At 38.6% G+C, this 19,105-nt stretch overlaps 1 long non-coding RNA gene across 2 annotated transcripts in view; it reads right to left on the reverse strand.

Moving 5' to 3' along the window:
• Positions 1–1,361: 1,361 nt before the first annotated feature.
• The window catches only part of LOC132116617 (uncharacterized), a 30,103-nt gene continuing 12,359 nt past the window's right edge, over positions 1,362–19,105 (reverse strand). The window contains exons 2-6 of one of the 2 annotated variants that reach the window (XR_009425659.1): positions 17,683–17,757; positions 16,938–16,993; positions 9,473–9,652; positions 8,369–8,461; positions 1,362–1,877 (exon numbers count right to left, since the gene is read on the reverse strand). This is a non-coding gene — a long non-coding RNA (uncharacterized LOC132116617). Of the gene's footprint in view, positions 1,878–8,368; positions 8,462–9,240; positions 9,653–16,937; positions 16,994–17,682; positions 17,758–19,105 lie in introns of those variants that run through there. The other variant, XR_009425658.1, reaches the window with a different exon arrangement.

The following is a 19,105-nucleotide window of genomic DNA, read 5'->3' on the forward strand; positions in this document are numbered from 1 at the left end:
ATGGCCGATATTCAGTTTATGTCAGTATCTGCTATATTTGGGGATGTTTGGTGTCAGTTCTGAGCCCAGCGGGACACTAATGACTTACACTGTCCTCTGCGTTCAGACGCTCCTGAGTCGAGCTGATTGTTTGGCTTCGAGGAGAGAAAACAGCAAGAGCAACACTGAAGCTGAAGGTCACTGGAAAAAAAGAGAGGGACTCTGACTGTGAAAACAGCCACAGTAAATCAAATGGCATGTCCAAATATTTAGGGGCCGCAGAGCGACAGTGGGGCCCTTCAGAAAAACACAGCAGTTCAGAAATGCAAGAATCTGGCTGTTATTACAAATGCATATTATGATTTGACACTATAAAGTCATTGGGCTTCATTCAGGGAAGGCGAGCTGAATATATTTCAGCATAAATTGCCTATAACTTTTAAATCAGTTGACTGAAATAAATCCACCTAAATGCACCTAATATCCTGAAATAATAATAATAATAAATTAAATAAAAATTTAATAAAAAATAACTTCAACAAAGAACATTTAACATCTGAGTGTCAAAACAACGTCTTCAAAATCTTATGAAACAAATGCACTTAAACGTAAATGCACCTAATAAACTGAAATAATAATAATAATGGAAATAAAAAATAAATATTAAAAGAAAATATTGAAAAAAATAAATAATAAATAAATAAAATTAAACAAATGAAAAAATATAAATATTCTGAAATAAATGCACCATAATAAACTTAAATGAACCTAATTAACTGAAATAATAATGATGATAATAATATAAATGGACATAAAAAAATATTAAAAGAAAAACTTCTGAAATAAATGCACTTAAATGCATTGAATAAACAGAAATTATCAAACAAAATAAAAATTAAACAAACAATAAAAATAAGTATTAAAATAAAATTGAAAAAACAACAACAAAGGAAACAGACATGAAATAAAAATATATTAAACATTAAACATAAATTAGCATGCTTTGTTTTTCATATGCAATCAATAAACATTTTAGTTTTTGTTTGCATTCCTTTTGCTTTGGGTTTTTAGCATGAAAAGTGTTTGGTAAAAAGTTTTTAAAGTAATTATTCAAATTGTAAACACTGGTAAGTTTCATTTGTAAAAATATTTCAATTAGAATTTGTTATCTTTGTTCGTCTGTCATATGCAATCAATAAACATCAATGTTTCAGATTTTTTGTTTTGTTTATATTCCTTAGTGCTTTGAGCTCTAACCATGAAAAGTGTTTGATAAATAAAGTTTGTTTCTTAACAGAGTTCTTATCAAATTGTAAAAACAAATTGCAAATACCGGACAATTTTAATTTTTAAAAATATCATTTTAATTAGCAAGTGTTTTCTGTGTTTGTTTGTTACGTGCGATCAGTAAACATGAGTGTGTTCAGATCCATTACTGGTGCTCTGAGCTTTGAGCATGAAAAGCATTTGGTAAATAAAGTTTGTAAAATAATTCTTTTTATCAAGGCAGATCAAAGCGTTTTTAAGGATGACTCTTTCCACGAGACCCCCAGCTGCTGCAGTCCTCCCATGATTCATTGCTCCAGACATCAAACCCAGTGAGTCAGTTCCCTTCCACTATTCCCAGGAATAAAACTCTCTGTAAATCACAGGAGGATCAAATGCAGAAGTTTGCACGTCAATCACACAGGTGCAAACAGGACTCACATTCTCTCTTTCTCGTGCATGTTGTTCTGCATGAAGTGTGTGTGTTGCTTGTGCGTTTGAGTAAGTGTTGGGAGCGTCAGAGGCTCCACACACACTGTAACCTGCTGCAGAGTCACATCTGTTTCGTTTAAAGATCCTTTTTTCTCTTCACGTCCAGAAAGCATTCGGCACTTTGCAGAGAATGAATGCAGCTGTAGGGGAAATACCAAAGCTCTCGTAAACGTTATTAAAACCATTAGCTGCTCTCTTCAAACACACACACACATACACACGCTGGACTGCTCTAAAATGAGCGTTAATCAAAAGAGGATGTTGGTTTTGAACTAATAATCCAAAAGGTTAATTGAAAGCATCGTGAGCATGTTTCAGTTCTCTGGTGTTAAAATGCAGACAATGGAAGGGGATTCCTGGACATGTGCTCGGATGCATCGAGCAAGACAGACTTAACAAACGAGTGCAAACGATCTGCCGTGTGTAAATAACAGAGGTTTGGACCGCGATCGTTCCAGAACCGACGGCTCTCGCGACAGGCTGCCAGAGATTCAGGAGTGTGTTTGATTTGGAGCAGAACGCAGCCGGCGGAAAACACAGTTTTCATTCAGACTACTGTGGATAAAATAAAATAAAATATTTAATAATAAATGTAATTCAATAAAAAAATAATATTAATAGCAATAAATGAAATATCTAATTATCTGTGAATAAATATCTTAAATATTACATTTCAAAAATATATTTCTTCAAAGTAAAAAAATCCACCATTGTTGGCTTTAAGAGTTTAAAAAGGTTTCAAAAGTAGAATATAACCATATAATCATGAAAGAATATTTCATAAATAAAAAAAATAAAAAAGATACTCCCAGAAGCACTTTTATAAAAAAGAAAATACAACAAAAAATTAAAAAAAATTCAATAAAATGTGAAATAAAGATAAAATATAAAATAGTAAAATAAATGAAACAGAAATAAAATAAAAAAACATAACATAATACATTTTATATATATATATATATATATATATATATATATATATATATATATATATATATATATATATATATATTATTAACTTTCCAAAATATATTTTAGTTTATTTCATAAAATAAAATTATTGTTATAAGTAAAATTTTAGAGCCTTTCACATAGTACCCAAAGGTAAAATATATGTCTTTATAAGAGTGAAATATTATTAAAATATGACTTTTAAAGGTTATATATATATATATATATATATATATATATATATATATATATATATATATATATATATATATATATAATTATTAATTTTATAAAATGTGGTTGTTTTTGTGAGTGTTAAAAATCCCAGAAGGGCTTGATTCTCACAAACTTAAACCTGCTCCGGCCCGAAAGATGTTGTCTTTCTCAATCTTAGTCTCTCTTTCTCTCTCTTTCTCAGTCTAAGTCTCTCCCTCTCTCTCTCTCTCTCTGTCTCTCTCCCTCAGTGTTGGAAACACAGTAAAGCGGGCCAAAGTTCAATAGGGTTGCTAAGCAACAGGCTTGTCAGTGCCTGGAGCTGATTGTCATGGCCTGCAGTGATGCCTCTCTGTGCCAGCCAATGCCAGCCAATGCCAAGCGCGTCACCAGGACATTGGCACGGTTTCGCTGGAGTTAGTGGAGACGCTGCTCCTCTGCTGGGACCCGGAGAGGAAACACTAATGTGAGAGAGACACACATCCCTCCACATTCACATCTGTCCCGCTTCACAGGCGGAGGACCAGACTCACACCAGCTTCCACATACTGTACAACTGGGGTGGCCCTAAAAAAATAAAGCATAGCGACAAAACTATAACCAGTGTGAGAATTTTCCCTCCTATAATAAATAAAAAAGAAAGAAATAGTCTCAAGGTTACGCATGTAACCATGTTTCCTCGAGGGAACGAGACGCTGCGTTGGAAACGCTATGGGGAATGCACTTAGTGTGAGCGACACTGAATATAATTTGTAATCTGTCCAATGGAAGAGCATGACGTCACCAGCGGGGTGACATAAGCAACCAGGAAGCTTTAAAAGCGCAAGCAGGGGTGCCGGGGGTATGGCATCGAGACGCAGCATCTCGTTCCCTCGAGGAACCATGGTTACATGCGTAACCTAGAAACGTTCCTCTTCATGAACTCGAGCTGCGTCGGAAACACTTTGGGGAACAAGGTGCCAACGCTGCCAGACTACCAAATCCCTGCCTAGTGTGTATCCGGAGAGCACAGTTTAGGACAAGAGAACAGAAGCACCTGGAGTAAGTGGCATATCTAGGCCATAAAATCTTGCAAATGTGGAGGGCGTGGACCACCCCGCAGCATTGCAGATGTCCAGCATGGACACACCTGCAAGGAAGGCCTTGGAGGCCGCCATACCCCGAGTAGAGTGAGACTTGGCTCCCAACAGCGGAGGAAGACCAGAGGACTCATAGGTGGCATTGATAGTCTCGACTACCCAACGACTGAGAGTCTGCTTAGATACAAGAAAGCCCCTTTTGAGGGGACCATAGCACACTAACAATTGGACCGATTTTCTCCACAGGGCAGCGATTTGGATATATGTGTCCAGCGCTCGAACGGGACACATAGAATTTAGCTTATCTTGATAGGGCTCCTGAAAGGGAGGAGGCCGGAAGGCCTGCAGCACTATAGGTTGTAGCGTGACAGAGGGAACTTTAGGAACATAACCCGCTCGAGGGTATATGAACGATTTAGCCATGCCGGGCGCAAAGTCGAGATAAGTAGGAGGAAACGTGTAACTAGGTGGTGTCTTCCCAAAGACTGACCACCGAGAGGAACATGGTAGGCTGCAATGGCCGCCACGTAAACCTTCAGTGTGGAGTGGGTTAACCCTGCAGTGAACCTGGCTTGCAGAAACTCCAGAACTGTACCCAACTGGGCAGTTAGCTGGGTCAAGCTAATGGCCTCTGCACGATGAGGTGAACTCTCAACAGAACTCCCGGGAGCAGAGCAATAGGGGGAAATGCGTACAGATGAAGCCTCGGCCAGGTCTGTACCATAGCGTCCAGTCCCAGGGGAGCTAGATGAACTAGAAAGAACCAGAGGGGACATTGTGATGTCTCTCGAGTCACAAAGAGGTCCATTTGAGCAAAAATTCTCCATATCTGTTTCACCACCTCGGGGTGAAGCTTCCATTGCCCGGGCCTCTGCCCCTTCCTCGACAGTATGTCTGCTCCCACATTTAATTTCCCAGGAATATACACTGCTCTGAGTGAGAAGAGTTTGCCCTGGGACCACAGAAGGATCTGGCATGCTAGCTTGTACAAGGGGCCGAACACAGACCTCCCTGGTGGTTGATATAAGAGACCACCGTTGTGTTGTTGGTGCGCACCAACACATGGTGACCTCTCAGGTCTGGGAGGAAGTAATTTAGTGCTTGATAAACGGCTAGCATCTCAGACAATTGATATGCCATGTCAGATGGCGACTGCTCCACAGACCACAGGCAGGGTGGCCACTCATGATCGCACCCCAACCAGTGAGGGATGCATCCATCACTAGCATTACAAAGCGACATGGAGCTTCCAGCACTGGGCCCTGATTCAAGACACAAGGTTTCTTCCACATGTCTAAGGCACAGAGGCATCGCCGTGTGACCTTGAAAGTTCGAAGTGGATGCCCCCTCGGGGAAAATCCCTTGGTCTTGAGCCACCACTGTAGGGGTCTCATGTACAGCAGGCCAAGAGGTATCACGTTGGATGCAGCTGCCATCAGACCCAACAATCCTTGAAATTGTTTGACAGTGAGTGACTGGCTTCTTTGACTATCTTGACTGACATGAGGATTGACTCTATACGAGCGCGGTACAGACGTGCCTGCATTGTGGTCGAATCCCACACTACGCCTAGACAGGTGGTTCTCTGAACTGGAGAAATTACACTCTTCTTGGCGTTCAGTCTCAAACCCAGCTCCCCCATGTGTGCAAGAACGACATCTCGATGTCAAACCGCCATCTGCTCTGATTGAGCTAAAATCAACCAATTGTCTATATAATTGAGCATGCGGATGCCCTGCATACGCAGAGGAACCAGAGCCGCATCTACCTATTTTGTGAATGTGTGGGATGAGAGTGCAAGGCCGAAGGGAAGTACTCGATATTGGTAAACATCACCACCGAAAGCGAACCTCAGAAACTTCCTGATTTGTGGAAGGATGGAGATGTGGAAGTGTGCATCTTTGAGATCTATGGTGACAAACCAGTCCTCGGATCTGATTTGAGCTACAACATGCGTGATTGTGATCATTTTGAACTTCAGTGCCATAACTGATCGATTTAAAACACGTAGATCTATGATCGGACGCAACCCCCCATCCTTCTTCGGAACTATGAAATACTGGCTTTAAAACCCGTTTTTGAGACCCCTGAAGGGGTGGCGAGCCTCTCAGCTCCGCTACGCACGCAGGTGCAAAATACCGAGAGCGGCGCTCGCTGGAAGCCGCTACACCCTGGAACTCTGGCAGGGTTGGCAGACTGACCTCCCGAGGGCACTGAAGCGAGACAGGTACAGTGTAATGTGGTGTACCCCGCTCTACCCCAGCAGGGGCTGATCTCTGAAGCCCTGAACCCCTGGCGTCAGGACTTCTTGGCCCATTACTTCTTAGCTTCAATCACTACTCTAAGATCTTGTTTGGGCTTAGAAGTTCCCGACACGAGAGGCGACGCTCTGTTTTTGAGCCTCTCTATATGAGGAGCTGGCATGCGGCTGGGGCATCTCCCACACAGATGCCCCAAGAGAGTGACAAGGGAGGAACTTATGGAACGCTGCCCCCTTTTTTGTGCCTCCTGAAACCTGTTGACAACTGAGTTGACAGTTTCGCCGAACAGGCCAGAAGGCTGGAGCGGGGCCTCCATAAGGCAGACCCTAATAATCAGATGAGGGGATGTAGAGGCAGGCTCAAAATGGGCGTTTCCACGATCTGGCTATTTCTTCGTGCAGATCGGGAAAAAAGGGAAGGCCCCAGCTTGGAAAGTGTTCATCGAGCTTGCTTTTCAGCAGTTCAGATGTTTTCTCAGTGGGCCAATCGATGTTGTGCTTGGCCACCGTGCAAGTAACCACCTCTAAGAGTTCCTCATATTGTGGTTGAGTAGGGTGGCGAATCCCCGCCGACAGTCTCCACGTCAACCTCCTCAGAGGAAGAGAGACAGAGTGTCGATCCCTCTCCCTGGGGGGAAGAAACTGCAGAGCATGCTTCCGAACCCAGGGTTTGGGCGCCAGATCTGGCCGAAGTGGATGGAGATAGGGACTTTCCCGTCTCCATTCCCTCTGCCAGAGACATTAGCAAATTCTACGAGTGCAGCTGCTGCTCTGCCGCTGCAGAAGCGGTGTCAGTATCGCGGGGAACGCTGGCGAAGTCTCCCTCCTTGAAGAGAGCCCTCCGGGATCGAAGGAGCCGCATTCGCAATCATTCACAATGCGGACAGTTGGCCCCCTCGAGAGCCGACTCCCTTGAGAGCCACTCAGCGTGCTTCGACGCACAGACTGTGTGTATCCCCACTCGTTATATATCACGGGCAGGGAGGAACACACAGTCTCAAATGCGATCTGGATTCGCCTTTTAAATGCTTGGATTTCCCTTGCTCTTAGACATGTTTTGGAGCTCTAAAGAGACAGACAACAGTAAATAAGACTCACAAGACAAGCTGAGGACATTCACACACACTGTGCAGCATGTGCTTTTATAGCTTCCTGGTGGCTTATGTCACCCCGCCCGTGACGTCACGCTCTTCCATTGGACAGATTACACACGATATTCAGAGTTGCTCACGCTAAGCGCGTTTCCCATAGCATTTCCGATGCAGCTCGCTTTCCTGAACAGGAACTATAAAGATATATTTACAAACATTTAAATCAGGATCATTTTTTATAACCCCAAATCTATAATTACCAGTGAAATAAATTAACTTTTGCCACCTTAAACTAATTTGCATTTTTCACTTTATATATTAGTTTAAGGTGGCAAAAAAAAAAATTAAGGGCAAATTCTTTTAATTAACATAAAGACGCTTCAAGAAAAAGTCATTTTTGTTACTTAACTGTTTTAAATTATGGGGGGAAAATAACCTTTTTGAAACATTTGTCATTTTCTTTTATTTTAAAATAAACTATTAATAATAATAATAATAAAAATAACTATATGGAAATATTAAAAACACGGAAAGAAAATACTAAAACTTTAACCAAAATTAAAGTGACAACATAAAACAAAAATAAAATCTAATTAAAATATTAACCAAAATTAGGATAAAATTTTAACTACAAAATAATTCCAAATCTATAACCCATGAAATAAATATTTGTTACTTTAAAATAAACATTAACTTAAATAAAACACTTAACACTTTGTGTTCCTGTAGCTCAATTGGTAGAGCATTGCGTTATCAAGTGCAAGGTTGGGGATTCGAATCCCCGGGAATGCATGATAGGTAAAAATTTATATCCTGAATGCACTGTAAGTTGCTTTGGATAAAAGCGTCTGCTAAATGCATAAATGTAATTTAAATTTATTTAATTTAAATTTATTTACATTTATAAAATATTTACAAAAAGAATTAGTTACAAACTAGTTACTGTGGACTTTACATTTCTATGCTTAAAATTATAAATGGATGAAAAAAAAGGTGGTTTGCTCAAGAGCAAACAAGCCAGATTTTAAATGACTTACATCCGACTGAATCATTGAAATGAATGACAACAGACTCTCCGTCTCCGTCTCTTTGCTGCACTTTCTTTTCAACTTTCTATTCATCTGTGAGTCCTGATGTGACGAGTGGGGCAGGGCCGAGAGACGTGGGAACAGGAGCGAGGCCGGTGGAGTGATTGGGAATGAGCGACACCTGCTCGACCCACTGGTTTTGAGTCCCACAGAGGAGATGGATATAAAACCGGAGCAACAGTGACGGACGAGAGAGGACCAGGCCTGGATTTTAGTTTGTGTTTTGATTTGTGCGCGTCAGTCGTCCGTGAGGGGCTGATGTGCTGTTTTGCCTTTATTTTGATTATTAAAGTTTGATTTGATTGTCCGCCGGTTCCCGCCTCCTTCTTCCTGATGATTGTGAAGGTTAATTCGTTACAGTGGTGCCGAAGCCCAGGTCCCTGTGAGCGGTCCCCCCCGGAGGGAGTGGGGGGGGGGGGTAGAGCGCAGTCTCGAGGGTACCCCCGGCCTGCGAGGGGCGATGGGGGTATGTGACGAGTGGAGCGGGGCCGAGAGATGTGGGAACAGGAGCGAGGCCGGTGGAGTGATTGGGAATGAGCGACACCTACTCGACCCACCGGTCTCGATTCCCACTGAGGAGATGGAGGGATATAAAACTGGAGTGACGACAGTGACGGACGAGAGAGGATCAGGCCTGGATTTTATTTTGTGTTTTGATTTGTGCGCGTCAGTCGTCCATGAGGGGCTGACGTGCTGTTTTGTCTTTATTTTGATTATTAAAGCTTTCATTTTGATTGTCCGCCCGTTCCCGCCTCCTTCTTCCCATAGTTATGGAGTTTAATTCGTTACACCTGAAAAATAAAATGTAGCATGGTTTCCACAGAAATATTGTGCAGCACTACTGTGTTCAACATGAAGTATATGAAGTTGTTATGAGTGATTGCTAAGGCAAGCTTTTTTTTTTTACAGACTGAATTTTAAATAATACTTAATGTTTAATGTTTATGACATTTCAACAAAAGTTTTGTCATTACTGTCGTTGGATGAAATTAATATAAACATAATACATAATATAAATATATGGGTTTAACTCTCAGCCAAGCCACATCTCACATCAAGACAGCTTCAAAACTAGTCGCCGTGGTCCAAGAAGCTGCTGGAACCGACCGAACCAATTAGGGGCCTTCTCTCGCCTGCATCATCAGTTCCCATGGCAATGGAGTTGCACATGATGATGAAGACGTAGCAAACAATCATCAAAGCCTTCATCAGAGTCTTCAAACTCTGGGAATACTGTGAAAAATCGTTGTTAGAGACGGCAAGGTGGAAAAAGTTCATGAAAAACATGGCTGTGACTCCTCTTCAGAGTTTAATACAGAAGTCCAGTTATTCACATTCTCCAAACACTCACGACAGCTTGGGATAATAATACAGCTTTGCATGATTCTGTTTTGATCTATTATTTGATCTTTCCACACACACACCGATTCTTCCAGGACATACTTTGTGGATCATCTGATTTTTGGCAGTGTGAAAGGTCACTGCAAATGACCAGAGAAACCCGTCGAAATCCAGACATAAACACACACAAACTCTGATCACACACACACTCACTCTAGACCAAAGGCTTGTGTTTACATTCCAGTGTTCGTTTACTGTGTTGTGTGAGTGTTTCATGCAGGTGGACATCTGAATTTATAAGAGCATTTATTTTAGAACATGTCAGGTCAGCCGCCCTCTCTAACACACACACACACACACACACACACACACACACACACACACACACACACACACACACACACACACACACACAGGGGAGTTTTTGTGAAAAGTGTGTTCATCCCATAGGTGTAATAGTTTTTATTCTGTACAAACTGTATATTCTCTGGCCCTACACCAACCCTACACCTAACCCTAACCCTCACAGGAAACTTTGTGCATTTTTACTTTCTCAAAAAAACTCATTCTGTATGATTTATAAGCGTTTTAATAAATGGGGACATGGGTTATGTCCTCATAAGTCACCCTCTCCTTGTAATACCTGTGTCATACCCATGTAATTATACAGAGTTGAGTCCTGATATGACACAAAAACAAGAGCACACACACACACACACACACACTCACACTCACAAACACACACTAACAATCATACAGACACAAACACACACTCATACACACACACACTCTCACACACACTCATAGACACAAACACTCTCACACACACTCATACAGACACAAACACACACTCACACACACACACACACTCACACAGACACATAAACACACACTCTCACACACTCACATACAATCATACAGACACAAACACACACTCATACAGACACAAACACACACTCATACACACACACACTCTCACACACACTCATAGACACAAACACTCTCACACACACTCATACAGACACAAACACACACTCACACACACACACACACTCACACAGACACATAAACACACACTCTCTCACACACTCACATACAATCATACAGACACAAACACACACTCATACAGACACACACTCACACTCTCACACACACTCACACACATACACTCACAGTCCATAATTTGAAGTTAACACACACCAAGTACCAAATGTGAATAAAAATAGCGCTGGCAAGTATACTCTAGTTAGGCAAATGAGTAGATAATTTACAAATATTAATCAGTTAATGATTTCAAATTGCACTGTGAGTGTCTTCTGATAGGTTATTCTGGGTAAGATGTTACTAGGGTGTCCTGAGTGGTTGCTAGGGCATTGCTAGGCAGTAGCTGAAGTGTTTTGAGCCATTTCTATTGCACTGCAAGTGTCTCTAGCTGTTTTTTCTGAGTGTGGCGTTTCTAGGGCGTTCTAATTGGTTGCTATGCACTTAGTTGCCTGAGTGTTGCTGGGGTGTTGCTAGGCAGCTGCTAAATTGTTTTGAGTTGTTGCTACAGCATTGTGAGTGTCTTCTCTGACAGTTACTAGGGTGTTTCTAAACAGCGTGTTCTTAACAGTTGCTAGACAGTTGTCAGATGTTCTGAGTATTACTAAGGCGTTGTTAGGCAGTGGCTAAAGTATTCTGAATCACTATTTTGTAGAAGTAAAGGTGTTTTGTCTGGTTGCCAGGTAGTTCCTGGACAGAAACACAGACAGATAGATCTGCCTTTGACAGGTGTGGAACAAAGCGAATTGTTGACTCTCTCTCTACACACACACACTCACACACACACACACACACACACACACACACACTCACACTCACACACACACACACACACACACACACACACACACACACACACACACACACACACACTCACACACATACAGTTTGGCTACACCTGTGACCACCATCAGACCTGACCAGATGCTGACCCCAGCTGACCTCACAGGATGTGTTTGTCTGTGTGTGTGTGTGTGTGTGTGTGTGTGTGTGTGTTTTAGTAGGGCCTGCTACCCAGATGGGTACAGTACACCACCCTGAAATACATTGCTCACTCTCACACACACACACACAGAGAGAGAGAGAGAGACATCAAAACACACAAGTCTCCCACATTCTCCTGCTTTCAAGTCCAGCAGCTCAGATGGGTTTTGGGAGCAGGAGGTGGAGGATTGTGCTGTGTGTGTGTGTGTGTGTCCTGTTCTCTGTGCATTAGTCGTGTTTAGTAGCGGTAACTTTCCTCTGTTTATCTGACATTCCCACAAGTCACCTGCACACAGTCTCTCTATAATGATTTTAAACATTCATAAACAGTCACTGGTTATCTAAATTATTCAAGTTCACATGTGACGTTTCGGTAAATAATCTCCTGTTAAACATGTTTGGAATTAAATGCAAATTCAGAAAACTAATACCATTTTGTCTTGGACATGAATATGCTAATGGTGCAAGAATAAGGTAATTTATTATCATGGTACTTCCACAGTATTTAGTACCATGGACTTTGAGCATGTACCGTGATATTCTTTGAAATTATCTTACACAAAAGTACCATGGTAAAATGACTATCAAATGGTTAAAAAAATATAATTATTATTTATACACTGACATAAAATCATTCATTATCATGTAAAAAAGTGCTATTTATATATTTTACCAAAATTCCATGACACTTTGACTGATACAAGTAAATAAATGTTAAGAAAAGAAAAATGTAATATGTAGTAGTCAAATACAAATTTTGAAAAGAATTTGTATTTTCACGTAGACAATTTTTTGTTATGATTTTTTTTTGTATTAATAATTCCATTAAATTTGTGTTGTGTTGTAAACATATATTAAGAATTTAATGAACGTTTTATTAGCAACACCTGATTTATTTAACTGTCAAATACTGAAAGAAATTGTATTTTCATGTAGAAAACTATATAAAATATTTAAAAATATATATTTAGAAACAAAACAATTTTTTTTATTAATTTATACTTTTTGCATTTATTTAACATTTCTTTTTGAATAAATATATGTAAAATACACTTTTATAAAAGCAAGAATATCTTGTTTAAATTGCTGTATTTAATAGTCAAAAGAATTGTGGGGAAAAGAAAAAAGAAATCAATTATAAATATTTTATATTTCAAACATATTTGAAGAGTTCAGATACAAAAGCCTGAAATTTTCAAAAGCATTTTATCCGGCTTTTATGTGAGGTTCAGTAATTTCACTTTAATGCAATGAATAGGTTCTTTTCATTGATATTAAAGTAAAATACCTGAACATAAAACCAGGAGCTAGAGAAAAAAATGCTAATTAAAAAGAAAATTTCAAGCAGCACTTAGAGGCTTTTGCTCCTGAACTCTTCATTCAGAAACAATATATACACCAAATTTTCTTTCTTTTTTTTTCTTTATACAAAAGAAGTTAAAGCGTCTAAACGTGTCACGACAGGTTTGAAGTCAAGTTTATATAACGGCGGTAACACTGTAGGCAGTGAATGGACACCTGTGCTCTGGATTGTCAGATGAGCACGAGGGAGTGAGGACTCTTGATGGAAGATGTCTTTTGTGTCATGATATGAAGCACCAAATTAATGTCTGTCAACAGCACCTTCTGCAGCTGGAGTGTGTGTGTGTGTGTGTGTGTGTGTGGTTGGGGCCACATGGTGCAGGTTGTTGATGTTGGATGTTGAAGTTGAGGGCTAACAGTGCCCCCTGGGGATGAATAACACTCTCACTCTCTCTCTCTCTCTCTCTCTCTCTCTCTCTCTGCAGCCGCACACCTGCACCGAGAGGATAAGCATGACAATCTCATGCTTTATGTCAGTGGACTTCTGAAAACAGAAGAAGAATTGCTTTATAATAAGCCTGTTTGAGCCATTCCATCATCATCTGACATGTTGGCATTATCGAACTGATCCGTGCAATTTGATCACACATGACGGAGTGATATTAACTAAGTGAACATTTGGGTTTAAGTTCGATCCATCTTTACTTTGCTCACTGTCCACCAGCACTGTCCTGCATAAAGGTTAGAAACAGCAAAACTGAACTATGAACTAATAACAAACAGTAATACTGAATCTACCAGCATTAAAGCTGATTAATAAATAATAAACAGATGTATCGCTCATTCTTAGTTCATGTGTCTTGCTTTGGTCCTACAAGTTACTTTGCATTCTGTTAAATCAAATCAAATGTAAAATAAAACTAGAAAAACCTATAAAAACAACAACTGGTGTTTGTGCTGTTGATTTCACTCTAAAAACGGTGTCACTTCCTGTGGATGATGTCATATGTAAAAGGGATTTATAAAAGGAGGGAAAGCGATATTGAGGATTTGATTGAAAAAAAAAAAATTATTATTTTTCACATGAAAACATATTCACGAAGTACCAGTGAGATACTAGTACAGTCTATTACCATTTTGAATTAGATTTTTATTTTTGTATTTTCTGTTTATTGCAATAGTAAGTTAAGTTTTATGTATAATATGTCAACATAGTTTTCATTCTTTTTTGTCTTCAGTTTTAGTTATTATTTTAATAAAAAGTTGCCTTGGCAAGTAGATGATTTTTTGTTTTCCGTTAAAGCACATTTTATATCAAACAAATAATAAAGTCTTTAATATATAAAACTATAACAACCGTGCTACGCAATATATATAATTTATTTTAAAAGGTTTAAATTTACCATAATATATATAACATAATATGTATATATATATATATATATATATATATATATATATATATATATATATATATATACACACACATATATGACTCTGGAGCACAAAAGCAGTCATAGCCAGCAATAGCCAAAAATACATTGACAAAAATGTTTATTTTTATTTTATGCCAAAAATCATTAGGACATTAAGTAAAGATCATGTTCCATGAAAATAGTTAGTAAACTTCCTACTGTAAATATATCAAAACTATATTTTTGATTAGTAATATGCATTGAAAAGAACTTAATTTGGACATCTTTAAAAGCCATTTCCTCGATTCTTTTTCTTTCTTTTTTTTTCACCCCTCAGATTCCAGATTTTTTTAAATATTTATATCTCAGCCAAATGCTGTCCTATAACAAATCAAACATCAATAGAAAACGTATCTATTAATATGCATATAGCAATTTTTTATGGTTTCAGTTTTAACTATAATACCCTGCTAGGTACTTAACATACGTATATAAATATATACATATTTTCAATAACTTTTAAGTTTTAGTATAACAACTATAACAATAACCTTGCTAGGTAGTCAGCATATTAAATTATGATGCTGTGAAAGCCTAACCCTGTTCAACATAATAACTAAACTCAATCCTGAAACCTGATCTGAAATCAGTGGATCTGTGACACAGCTATAAAACAGCAGTCAGAGGAGAACGTGTGAACACGAGCCGGAAACAGAGCGAAAACAGCCAAAGAAAGGCCGTCTTCTCTTAAACAAATTCCACTGGCATCTTGTAGGTTTTATTTGGTGTGTTTGGCCGCGGGCCGCATCTGCGGGACAGCTGTTAGCGGGGGAGAGACGGGCCGCAGCTACACACAACAGCCAGCAGTAATTGCTAGTGCAGGATATTAAATGTAGTCGATGAAAATGTTTACTGGCGATGAATATGCATAACATTGAGAAGAAAATGGCAGCGGCAGATTAAAAAGAGAGGCAGCTTGTTTACAGGGAGACGAAAGAGAAAACAGGCGAGAGAGAGTGTGTGTGTGTGTGTGTGTGTGTGTGTGTGTGTGTGTGTGTGTGTGTGTGTGTGTGTGTGTGTGTGTGAGGAATGCTGCTTGGCCCGTTGCCTGAAATAGGAGAGAAGAACCTTTGGGCAAGGCATTAGGGAGTAAAACAGATGGTTTGTGAACCTTTTATTAGGCAGAAAAAAAAGCATTAATCAAAGCGAGGCAGAAAATGGCAGCAGCTCTTTGTTGCAGCACTATTTTTTTGCTGGATTTGTTGTTTTTAAAGGTGTTTTTCTGTCAGAGCTGTAGCAGCCTGTAATGACATACTGCATGTCTAACAAACGTGGATCGAGTAAAACGCTCGCGCGGCTGAGATCTCCTGTTCACGGGTTATTAATGTTATGTAAAGTCAGTAAATATTAAACTTACAATTTTTAAAGATGGAGATGATGTCAGTTTGCATGCAAATTTTCAATATTGTGATTTTGGTTATGTCTCCAGATACTGATGACATTGCTAGCTAAAACTAAAAATATTTAAAGGGCATCAGAAATTAAATAGAATAATAAAAATTAAAAAAAGTTAGTTGTTCCAGTTTCAGTTAGATGTAAAGGCAAAATTAAGTTGAAGTACAAAAAATCCTAAAATCTGAAATAAAAATGTAAATAACAAAAACTAATTTTAAAAAGATTAAACGTTTGTTTATTTTTACTAAAATTAAAAAGCACTTTTCGTATTTAAGTTTAGTTTACTTTTTATAACGTCAAAAATATTAATAAAATAAAATGCATGATAATTAAATAACACTGCCACTAACATAAACAAACGAAAAACTTCATTTATTTAATTACTATTTAAATAATGTTTTACTTGAAAATGAATTTATATTTTGTCTTGTGTCCTAAATATCTCTTCCTATCCTCTAAATTATTTGTTAAACCCCTTTAAAACTAACAAAAGCCAGTGACATCATTGAGCAGGAAGTGACATCGTTCTGGAGGGAAAAGAGCAGCACAAACTTATATCACAAACACTAATCAGGGGTGCATTTGCCAAAAGCAACTATGGCTGCAAGTTCCGTTGTTACCAATAGAGTTCAATGGAATTAACCACCATAGTTAGCTAATGATGCTTTTGGAAAACGCACCCCAGATTTCCAAACAATATAACTGAAGTTAATGTCCTTATGTAACCTGTCAATCAAAAGTACACAACTGAGTCTCATCTTAAACTAAAACACACGCAAATTCATGTGTTAGGAATAATGAAGTGAAATGACCCTCATCTATTTATAAAATATTTGATGGGATGCAAAGCTGCTTCAGACCTGCTACAGTTAGGTGTGTGTGTGTGTGTGTGTGTGTGTGTGTGTGTGTGTGTTTCTGGTTCTAACAGCACAGTATTATTTTTGTACCTGTCTGCTGTGTGTGAAACAGAGATGACCTACTTTAAGAAACCAGCAGAATCTCAGAGTCCAGTTTTACTGTTCACACCATGACATATCTAGATTGACACGGGAAATAAACACACACACACACATGCACAAAAACCCTCTTTAATGTCTCAGCAGTTTCTCCTAGAGAGCAATGTGATTAAAAGCAGCTCAAATGGAGACCTGAGAAGATTTCCAGATCTTAAAAACGTCTCAAACGGTGCTCAGATTTGATCAGAAGTCAGAGATCTCAGTATGAACTCGAACATTCATCACCACATTTATTAATCTTACTAATTCCTTATCTTACAATACTGACTCAAACATGGATGGATTTCTTGGAGAAACAACTGGGACAAATTGTATACATCATGAAGTGTTTGAGCCATAAAAAAAACCCTCCAGATTTAATCCCTGGCCATAATATGAATAAAATATTACTAACTTTTATTTGTATGTGTACTTACATTTGAAACAAGGAAGGATAGCAATGTGAGATCAAATGGAGACATGCTCATTTCTCCATGAAGTCTCTTGAGCTACAAAAGAGCAACCTATGAGAAAAAGCTTCAATATCATGTATTATTTTCTTTTATGTGTACTGCATCTGTTGCATTCCATTAGATTTTGTATAATGTGTTACTTGTTCTTGTCTAGGTTTTCTAAGGGCAGCTTTTGTTTGTATTTCTGTTTTTTGCACATTACAAACCTGAAAATAAAGCAGCGTTTGACAAGACGTCTTGTCTCGATGCGTTTGTACCTGTGGATTTTACGCTGCGTTTGATGCGTCTTTCCTCTCCAAGTTCTGGTCCAAACAGGGCGACTGAGGGGGAATCTATTTGGATAAACATAAGAAACAATTATTCATAATTAAACATCACAAAAGCACACTGGCATATTCCTATTAGCGAAGCAATTTAAGCAATCGCGAACCTTGGCATTGCTTTAAAGTCTATTAGAAATTACAAGCTCAAATTGAATTTGGCTGGAGTTTGAACGGACCAACCTGCCAGCAATAAGAGTTTTATTTATTTATTTTTTATTATTTAAAGTGATACACTGTGTGTGTGTGTGTGTGTGTGTGTGTGTAGCACACGATACACGCCTCTCTCGTCCTTTTTCTTTGATGTCTTTCCCAAAATTCATTTTCTTTCATTAGATAAATGATTAAACGTCTCATTTACGCCTCCTGGTTTCCTGCCACAAAAAGACCTGCAATGTTTAAACATGTTATTTTAAAATGTAATCGGTGCACATTAAATAGGAAATATAGAAAGCTGACATATTTACATGCACTATGTATTTTAGACCCTATAATGCCATCACCACTATATTTTACAGCTTTCTTTTGAAATTTTATATATTAAAAGCAGTCGCAGTTTTCTGTTGAACACATTTACGTTTATGCATGGCAGATGCTTTTATCCAAATTGACTTACATTACATTTAAAGTATACGTGTTTTTCCGGTTCATGCATTCCCTGGGAATCGAACCTATGACCTTGTCATTGTTAGTGCTGTGTTCTACTGTTAAAAAAAGCATTAAATGAATAATAAAAAATAAACAAAGATTAACATTGCTAATATATTTTTTATGCATATTGTAAGATGTTGCATGAAATATATCATACAACCAACACAAACACACACTGCCCAGTTTGTGCACTTTTATTCACTATTCAGTCTATTTATTTCAAGTACTTCTCACAGCTGAAGTTACATTTACATTCATGCATTTGTTAGATTCTTTCATCTAAATCGACTTGCATTGCTTTCAAAGAATACATTTTTATCAGTTTGTGCATTGCATGGGAATCAAACCCATGACCTTGGCATTTTTTAGTGTAGATTCTACATTTACATGCATTTGTCAGATGCTTTTATCGGAGCAGACTTGCATTGCATTCATAGTGAATCAAATCCATGACCTTGGCATAGCTAGTAACATGCTTTACTTTTAAAACAAGCAATAAATTAATAAAAAAGTAGATTAATATTGTTTATTTAACATTATATTATATATGCATATTACTGTAAAATGTTGCATGTTACATGATGGAGATCACACACACTTCCCAGTTTGTGCACGTTTGTCACAGCATGTAGCCGGTGTGCTGCTCAGGTTAGTTTTATTGGGGCTTTATGATCCTCGACCTGCTGTTAGACTCATAAAACACAAGACG

The sequence above is a fragment of the Carassius carassius genome, chromosome 36 (genome assembly GCF_963082965.1).
Source record: "Carassius carassius chromosome 36, fCarCar2.1, whole genome shotgun sequence".
Classification (NCBI taxonomy): domain Eukaryota; kingdom Metazoa; phylum Chordata; class Actinopteri; order Cypriniformes; family Cyprinidae; genus Carassius; species Carassius carassius.